At 42.9% G+C, this 10229-nt stretch overlaps 1 non-coding gene across 1 annotated transcript; it reads left to right on the top strand.

Annotated features, from left to right (window-relative positions):
- Positions 1–215: 215 nt before the first annotated feature.
- Positions 216–376, top strand: LOC112131210 (U1 spliceosomal RNA). The gene has a single exon (XR_002913340.1). It is a non-coding gene; the product is annotated as a U1 spliceosomal RNA (small nuclear RNA).
- The last annotated feature ends 9853 nt before the right edge of the window (positions 377–10229 follow it).

The raw sequence follows: 10229 nt of genomic DNA, 5'->3' as shown, positions 1-10229 counted from the left end.
TCCTTTACAAATTACCCAGTTAGCAGTGTGAGAATGGACTAATACACTTAGCTATACTAAGGAGATACACTGGTGAACAAAACAGACAAAACTCCCTTCCCTCACTGACTTTATATTATACTGTTGTAGAGATTCTCTCAAACCTGATGATGGCTTTCCAATTCCGATCAAAACAGAAAATAAGGTAATGAACTCTGGATTAAGAATCATCTGAGACACTTACCTGGCAGTGGAAATACCATGATCACGAAGGTGGTTTTTCCATGGCCAGCCTTATCCATTGCACTCAGATGTGCTGACCCCTGCAATTTCCCCAAATGTGAAAAATTTGACTGCATAATTTGTGATAGTGGGACTTTCGTTCACACTTTCCCTGGGGGAAAAAGAAAAAGGAAATAGATGAGCACATTCGACATTTCTCAGTGGTGTGGCAGATCTCTAGGGCTTTATCTCCTTGTCTTATTCAGAGTGTGCCTCTTCCAGGAAACAGGCATTTACATTATGAACACTTACTTTGATCTATTCTGCATGATCTTTGATATCCTCTGTCATTTTGGAAAATAGCCCCAGAATCCAGACTTTCGGCTTTTGGGACAAGGTAAGCATAGGGAGTAGACAAAATTCCTTTCACCAAGAGGTGGAAGAAAGTGTAGTCTGTCTTACTACATATAGATGTAATGAGGTGGAAGAAAGTGTAGTCTGTCTTATTACATATGGATGTAATTCTGGGAGTATAATTTTCTAATAACAGTAAAAGAGAATGTCATAGAAGATATACAGCCTGCTAAAGAAGAATTATTTTATATAAAATGTAACTATGTCACAACATGATCTGTATACAATGTTCTGATTATATTTATATCTTTGTTTTTGTTGTTGTTGTTGTTTACTTGTTTTAGAGACAGAGTCTCACTCTGTCGCCCAGGCTGGAGTGCAGTGGTGTAGTCATGGTTCACTGTAGCCTTGAGCTCCTGGGCTCAAGTGACCCTCCCACCCTGGCTTCATAAGTAGCTAGGATTACAGGTATGTGCCACCATGCACAGATAATTTTTAATTTTTTTATAGAGATGGAGTCTCACTATGTTGCCCAAGCTGGTATGGAACTCCTGGCCTCAAGTGATCCTCCTGCCTCAGTCTCCTAAAGTGCTGGGATTACAGGCATGAGCCACTGTGCCCAGTCTGTCTTAATTTTAAGACTGCTAAAGAGTGGGACTTTTCAGCAAAATACTTAACTAAGATGTCCCATATTTAGCTGAGATCTTTCCCAGATTGGCTTAGAAAATAAGAGTTTGTCCATTTGTCAGTTTTCTTTGGTGAAGAAGACTGTGTGTGTCTATGTGTGTGTGTGTGGGGGGGGATATTCAAGAATATAGAGAGTTGTTTTGTTCAAAGAACATGGCCTGAAGCTTATGACAATGCTTTATCAAACCCCCTGGCACTGGAATCTAGCCACTGATTTTTATTAAACTTTGGAGCTTTTGCAATTCTCACTGAGCTGAGGTCAGAGCTGGTGAAGCGCTGCCCCACTGCATGCCCTGATAACCACAGCCTCTTGGTATATCATCTTAATGGCCAATGGAACCTCCTTCTCTTCCTCCCCACCGTGACTGACATTTTCAGAAATGCCCCAAAATGGCACTAAATGATGTGCAAACACACCAGATGGATTGCTAATCTCTTTTCGAGGCTTTCTTAATGGTGCATTCATAGCCCCTTGGAGCAAACTCAATTTCTCTCTGTGCACTCTATTTTCACTTTTACAATTTTAGAAGAAATCATTTTGGCAAACATATTTTGTGACTTGGATGAGAGGTAATTTATACAATTGCTTTACCTAGTACGACAACAAGCAGCAACTCCAGTCACAGGAGGATGGACAGCTATTCATCAATCACAGCTGAGACACATAAATGGGTCTGGAGCCTTTTATGTGGCTGAAACCATGAACTTGGGGGCTACTTAAGGCAAATCTTGTTTCTTTGGGGGAGGGCAGTGCAGATAAAAGCAAAAGTCAGCTCTTTGGATCTTCACCTTTATATTAATCACCAGATCTTAAGAGAGCCTCAAATGAGCCCAACAGAGAGGATACAACTTTAATGGTACAAATGACACAGTGCTAAGGGTGGGCACTGCCAGGTCATCCATGCCCGGGATGCACCTGTGGCCCCAATCCTTGAGGGTGATTGGGCAACTGAGTGATAAAACATGATCATTTCTCCCAATGGACCAGTCAGCCCACCGCATATTTTTCCTGGGAGTGCCTGTTGTCACCCCCAGTGAAATTCCCAAATCTGCCCAGAAGATGTTGCTTTACACCTCAGGCCCAGCAAAAATGTTAACATTTTTGAACATACATACACAGACACACACAATCACACAGAAAACACAACCTTGGATGGAGGAGCTCTTATCCATGGAGCTGCATGTGTTTCCTCTATACCATTGGTTTATAACTATGGCTGCACATTAAAATTACCTAGGAAGCTTTTAAAATTCTCCAATGTCCAGTCCCACCACAGACCAATTGAATCACAATTGTTAGGGGTGGGACCCAGGAGCCAATATTTTTCTTGAGCTCACCATGTTATTCTGATGTGTGGCCAAGTCTGTGAACCACTGCTTTAAGCAGTTAAGGCCGATAAAGGAAATGGGTCTCTAACTTTAGTGCATACTGGAATCAACTAGGGAGCTTGTTAAAATGCAGATTCAGTAGGTCTGGGCTTCGGACCTGAGATTCTATATTTTTAACAAGCTCCTTAGGCAATTTTGAGGATGGTGGTCCATGGACCACATGTTGAGAACCCTGGCTAGATAATTCTACTCTGGAGCTTGTATGTTTCTCAAGCCTCTTTTATTACTTAATTTCAAAATGGCCCTCTCCTCTCAAACAGCTTCCTCTTCTGCCAGTGCATATGTGGGAGGGTATAGTCCCTGGGGGGATAATCAGGTCAGTAAATTCAGACCCTTCACCTTGTAGTATCCAGAAGAGTCAAGACAATACACCAAAGGGATGCGGAGGCATGGGGTTGGGTTTGGAGATGGACAGAACAACAGGAAAGAGGAAAGGGGCTAGTTTTAATCTAGTAGGTACTGGAGGTGGAATTCAGATTTGGAGTTAGGAAGTCACTCTGGGCGGGGTGCAGTGGCTGATGCCTGTAATCCCAACACTGTGGGAGGCCAAGGTGAGAGGATTGCTTGAGGCTAGGAGTTTGAGACCAGCCTGGGTGACGTAGTGAGACCCCATTTCTACAATTTTTTTTTTAATTAGGTGGGCATGGTGGTGTGTGCCTGTAGTCCCAGCTACTTGGGAGGCTGAGGTGGGAAGATTGCTCGAGGCCAGGAGTTCAAAGCTGCAGTTAGCTATAATCACACCACTGCACTCCAGCCTGGGCAACAGAGAGACCCTGTTCCAAAAAAGAAGAAGAAAAGAAAGAAAGAAAATAAGGAGAAGGAGAGGAAATAATCCCTGTCTTGGATAGTCAGAGTTGGGAAGATCAGTCTCTGCAGCACACCACCCAAAATGTAGGATATACTCAACCTGGGCCTAGACAAAGACATCCTACCAAGGGTTCTGGAGGGTGCCTCCATAGTTACACCTCCTACCTATACAGCCCCCACCTGTACAGCATTGTTTCTTGTCCAGCTTTTCTGTTTTTGCTGAACCCCAGGAGAACATTCTGAGTATTGCTGCTGCTAAGCAACTATAAGATAAAGGGAAAGGGATGAAGTGGGGAGGGACCATAGCCATGAGAAAGAGATCTTAAGTGTATCTTGTAATTGCATATGCTCACTAGATAGTTATCCATTCTTCTGTGTATTTTGCTGCCCATTCCACAGACTCAACTGATGTGGAACTAGAGTGCACAGCCCTTAATGCCAGGTAACAAGCAAAATGCTACATGGAAAGAGTATGGATTTTGCAGGTAGACCAGGGCTCCCATCCCATCTCTGCCACTTAAAAATGGTGTGGCCTCCCCATGTCCCCCATGTGATAGTAACACCTCTGTTGAGTCTCTCTGTTGGGGGTGGGAGAGCATGAAATTAGAAAAGGCTTCAGAGAGGAGGTCGAAGGTTGAGTAAGATTTCCACGGGCACAGATAGAAGGAAAGAACTTCCTAGGAGGAGGCAAGGATATGCAAAAGACTGGAAAGGATGGTTGCTGTACTGTTAGAATTTTTTACTGGGATCAATCTAGGTGGCTGCCATACAGTACTTTGTTGTTGTTTACCATATTTGTTTTCAACTTGTAGTTTGCATTTAGCTTGCTCTGACCAATCAGGAGATGGGTATGAGCTACTTTGTTATTTCTTTGCACTGGAATTTGCAGAACATTGGCAACCTAACAAGTGCAAACCCCCAAGTACAAATCTGGGTCCTTTCTACAACATCCAGCCCCATGCTAACTGATCCCGGTGTTTTCAACACTACATGGCACCCAACTCTAATGTTTTCCCATATTCCCCACCTGGTAGCAGCAAGAGAGCCCATTACCTGTTAGAGAGGGAAAGGATCAGTGAACACATGATCACTGATGATCGAGAAGGCTGCATTTGAGCGGGATCCTGACAGGTGGGCAGAGATGGAGGGAAAGGACATTCCAGTAAGAGGCTGATTACTCTTAAATAGTGGTCTATAGCACAGACATTGGTGCTAGAGGGTCATGGATTCAAACTCTAGCACGGCCATTTCCTAGTTCTACTCATGATCCCCTTCCTCAGTCATCTCTCACCCCACATCCATTCTCCCAGTCGTATAAACACTCTCCTAACTGCCCATGCTCAGTTAGATCTTTGCCTATCCTGTGTATCTGATCTTCAACGCCTGCACAATCCCCTTCCTGTAACCCACTTATGGTACATGGTCAGAATAGTCAGGCCATGACTTACTAGCTGTAAGATGCTGAGTAAGTTGCTTAACTGCTACGAGCTTCAGTTTCTTTATTTGTAAAATGAGGATACTAAAAGCACTCCCTTAGCCAGGAATGGTGGCCTGCTCCTGTCTTCCTAGCTACTCACAAGGCTGAGGTGGAAGGATTGCTTGAGCCCAGGAAGCAGAGGTTGCAGTGTGCTGAGATCACGCCACTGCACTTCAGCCTGGGCGACAGAGACCCTGCCTCAAAACAAACAAACAAACAAAAGGCACTCCCTTACAGGACTGTTGTAGGAATTAAATAAAATACCTTGTATAAAATTCTTAGCATCGTGCCTGGAACACAGTAAAGTCTTAGCATATTATTTAATAGCTCCTTATACTGGAGCTGTTACTATTACCCACTCCAAGAATTATGCTAAGTGTTGGGAATACAGTGAACAAGAAAGACAAAGTACCACCCTCCACCACATGGAGCTTACACTCTAAAAGCGGGAGACAGTCAATAATAAACAAGCCAGTAAATATACATGAAGTCAAGTGACGACAAGTTCTAAAGAAAAATTCAAGCAGGGTTGGTGTATGGGGACTTTTGGGGCAGTGAGACATTGAGTGATCAGGGAAGACCTCACATAGGAAGTGTCTATTGAGCTGAGACCTGAAAACACAGGAAAGTGAGAGTGAGTCATGGAGAGATTTGAAGAAAAGAGCTTTTCCTGTAGAGGGAAGAGCAAGTGCAAAGACCCCAAGGCAGGAGAGTTCTTAATGTGTTTAGAATAGCAAGGAAGGTTTATTTATTTAGTAAATGCAGGTGTTTGCATAAAGGGATACATGGTTGTCCATATCTGTGTTTACCTGAAAGTTCTAAATACTGAAAGTCGTGGAGAAGAAGGTAATTGTGAAATCTGATGGTCCTTCCTGGATCTTTGAATGCTGCTGCTCTCCTGTGCTGTGGACCTTTGGGTCATACCTGCCTGTGCTATACATGTTTAGCTTAGAGTACCCAGAGAAGGGAAGAAGCCTTCCTTTGATTCTCAGTATAAGGCTGAGAATAAGGTTCCAAATCCATATACTGGATTTTTATGGATCAATGACTCATCCTTTTTTCATTCTTCCACTCAACAAGCATTTATGACTTACTTTCTTCAGGTATAACTATGCTAAATTCTGTGAAAGATACAAATAATTCTAGGACAACAGGCCCAGCCATCTTGAAGCCTTTTTGGAAACATTTGGGATAAATCACAATTTGTAGAACTATACAATCTCAGTCTTTAAGAACTAGAAGTGAGAAGACATACATATATGAACAGCTAAGAAAATGGTGATTAGTGTTCATCACAGTCCTAGACAGTTGTATAGAAATAGCACAATGTAGTGAATGATGGCATGCGAGATGAGTTGTGCAAATAAGGAAAACTATAGCAGTTGGTCAGGAGAGGCATCCTGGAAGTAGAGAGGCTCAGGTTGGGCCTTAAAATCTATGCAGGGGCATAGAGGAAGAAAGAAAGAACAAGAGAGCAAAATGCCAACCGTTTTGAGATGACCACTCCTGAGAAAAACGTATGCTAAATCAGTCATGCTAGCTAGCTAGCTCTCTGCCATTATGATTCATGATCCATCATCTGGAGTTGTCATAACTTTTGTAACACATCTGTTCTCTAAAATCCTATGTATTTATACATTCCACATGACAAGTGAACTCGAATTCATAAAATAATAGTATCCCTGATTTCCTGAGAACTTGGGTCTAAGGTAGCAATTGGTTTTAGACTTAATGTGCTTCTAGCTCATGCAAATGATTCCAAATTGCCATAAGAAGATGGATGCCTTTTCCAACTTGGGTATGCTTTGATAGCAGAGGTGACTAAGGCATCTTTTTCAAGTTCAGGCAGAAAAATACCTGCAAAGGCCCAGACACCTAGGCCAAATAACTTTGGTTGGCCTGATAAAGTTGTTTCTCTTGTGGGCTTCCAGGCTCAGTGGGTGTGGTGGCTGTATCCAGTGAGCTCAGCTCTGGCTGTTTTTTCATGTAGAACAGTGTAATCTAGTCTCTTGGACTGGGCTGGATCTTTGCTTTTAATTACAATGGCATACTGAGAATGGACTGGGTTCTTACTTTTGTTCTTTACTTAGGTTAACTCAAACCATTCCTTCAGTTTCCTTCCTTCCTTCCTTCCTTCCTTCCTTCCTTCCTTCCTTCCTTCCTTCCTTCCTTCCTTCCTTCCTTCCTTCCTTCCTTCCTTCCTTCCTTCCTCCCTCCCTTCCTTCCTCCCTCCCTCCTTCTCTTTTTCTTTCTCTTTCTTTCTCTCTCTCCCTCCTCCTTCTTTCATTTCCTTTCTCCTTTTCTTCTTTCTTCCTTCCTTCCTTCCTCTCTCTCTCTCTCTCTCTCTTTCGGGGTCTTGCTCTGTCACCCAGGCTGGAGTGCAGTGGCACAATCACAGCTCACTGCGCCTCTACTTCATGGGCTCAAGTGGCCCTCCCACCTCAGCCTCCCAAGTAGCTGGGACCACAGGTGCACATCACCATGCCTGGCTAGTTTTTTAAAATTTTTTGTGGAGATGGGAGTCTCACTATGTTGCTCAGGCTGGTCTCAAACTCCTGGGCTCAGGTGATCCTCCTGCCTCGGCCTCCCAAAGTGCTGGGATTACAGATGTGAGCCACCATGCCCGACCCTTCCTTGTTCTTTTCTCCAGAAGATAATTTTGGAAATCCAAGTTCTTAAGGTGGTGCCTAGGATAATAAAGTCCAGAGAGTGGAGGTAACAGATCTGCATTAGCACTCTTAGTATTCGTTCCAACTGGTTTGCAACTGCCCAACTTTGGTGACAGAGCCAGGATCTATTGATGACTTCTGAAGGTAGAAGCCATAAGGCCTAGTGGTGAAGTGTGTTTGACAGATGAATGAATAAAGAAAGTGGGGGATGTGTTCTTATATTTATAAAATGGAATATTATTTGGCCTTAAAAAATAAGGAAAGCCTGCCATTTTTGACAATATGGATGAACCTGGAAGATACTGTTAAGTGAAATAGGCCAGACACATAAAGACAAATACTGAATGATGTCACTTGTATATGGAATCTATAATAGTCAAACTCATAGAAGCATCAAACATAATAGTGGTTGCCAGGGGCTGGGGCATGGGGAAAATGAGGAGTTCTTGTTTAATGGATATAGAATTTCAGTTATGCTAGATGAATAAACTGTAGAAATCTTCTGTACAACACCATGCCTATAGTTAACAATACAGTAGTGTATACTTGAAATTTGCTAAAAAGGTACATCTTTAGTGTTTTCATCACACAAAAAAGAAAGTGATAACTATGTATGGTGATGGATATGTTAATTAGCTTAATCGTGGTGATCACTTCACAGTGTATACATATATCAAAGCATCAAGTTGTGGGCCGGGCGCGGCAGCTCATACTTGTAATCCCAGCACTTTGGGTGGCTGAGGCAAGTGGATCATTCGAGGTCAAAAGTTTGAGACCAGTCTGGCTAACATGGTAAAACCCTGTCTCTACTGAAAATACAAAAATTAGCTGGGTGGTAGTGGCACACGTCTGTTGTCCCAGCTACTCAGGAGGCTGAGGCCGGAGAATCGCTTGAGCCTGGGAGGCAGAGGTTGCAGTGAGCCAAGATCATGCCACTGCACTCCAGTCTGGGTGACAGAGTGAGACCCTGTCTCAAAAAAAAAAAAAAAAAAAAAATGCACCTTAAATACAATTTTTGTCAATTGTACTGCAACAAAGCTGAAAAAATAACACTGATGTTAGTTACCATGTACTGAGTGTTTATATGGTGCCAGGCAGTCTGCTAATATGATCTTTCCAACAACTCTGTGAGGTAGGTACTATTATTTAATATCCTCTTTTTATAGATGGGGAAACTGAGGCTCAGGAAGACTAACTGACATGCCCAGGTTCTTGTTGCCAGTAAGTAGCAGTCCTTCTGGTGGTTGGTGAGATTTGGGGTGTTAGTCCTAGCTTAGTCTTTCTGATTTACTTAATATTTTCACCTGTTTTCTGCAAAATTGGATAATAAAAGCCCATACCTAACAGGGTGTCTGTGAAGATGGAATTAGATAACATCTACAAAGTGCTTCATGGGGCCTGGCATATAGTAAGTGCCTATAAATGGTAGCTGCTCTTGTTATTAACCTGGTCTCTGGGCTATGAGACCTAGAGCTGCATTGTCTCTGTTCTGGGCAATATGAAGGTTTTGCTGAGCTGCCAGAATACACATCCATTTGTATCTACCTCATTTGATGGAGCAGTGTGCATGCTCCAGTGCAAATACTGCAAAGGGTGCCAATTCTATTAGTTCAAGTAAATTGGGTGGGGAGCTCTTGACAATTTAAGGCATTCATGGAATATTCCTACTGGAATTTGCTGTGTGTTTGCAAATTAGTCCTGTGGAAACGTATCTTCAGAAATCCAGTGCTGATACAAAAGACACTGGGCTGTGAAGCGCATTTGGTGATTCACATTGCAGGCTAGAAAATGGTCCTTGCAATGAGTCATAAACACCTTTATGTATATTGGGTCCGATTACTCTGACGGACAGCTCTTTGTTTCCATAGTATTAAGTCCTATGACTCCCTCAATATGAAAAACCTGTCATGTGGCATATGGCTCCAAATCCAGGCCCTGCAATAAGGAGCTAATGCAAAATCTAGTACATGGAAAACTGAATGATGACTCACAATCACTCTCTTTCTTCCGTCCGGCATTGAGATCTCACTTGATGAAAATCATAGAAGCAATGCATGACACCAGGGAAAGCAGAGCAAATCACTGAAACCTTCTATTCCTGAACTCCTTGCCTCTAGTATCTTCTTTATGTCAAATACATCTTTCTAAAACACTTCATTTACCAAGTCACTCTTCTGCTCAAGAATTTTCAGTGACCGCCCGTTGCCTTTAGCACCAAGTCCAAACAAACACCTTAGTCTCTTTTTTTCACAACTGCACTCCCCACATCACTGATTCATTTAATTTTTTCATATAGTTCATGTTTATTGTGTGCCTACTACATGCTATGCACTGAGCTAGGTGCTGGGGACATGCCTGTGAACCAGTCAGATGCCCTTACAGACCCTCTGCGTTCATCAAGCTCTTCTGATTCCTGTCATTCGCCCAGAACATGTCCATTCTATTACTGCATCTGTACTGACTCCAGGTCTTCTATTTCAAACATCTTCCCTTTTCCTCTCTTCCAAGGTATACCTCTCACCACCTCTAAAACCTAGATTAAAATGCAAGCTTTCCACACATGCCCCACACCTAGGAGCAATCAGAAGCCCAGGAGAGCGTGCCTTGCTCAGAGGCTAGAAGATCTGTAGCAGCAACCATCTGTT

This window comes from Pongo abelii, chromosome X (genome assembly GCF_028885655.2).
Source record: "Pongo abelii isolate AG06213 chromosome X, NHGRI_mPonAbe1-v2.0_pri, whole genome shotgun sequence".
Classification (NCBI taxonomy): Eukaryota; Metazoa; Chordata; class Mammalia; order Primates; family Hominidae; genus Pongo; species Pongo abelii.
The sequence above is the reverse complement of the archived record's forward strand: the minus strand, read 5'-3'. Positions and strand labels throughout refer to the sequence as shown.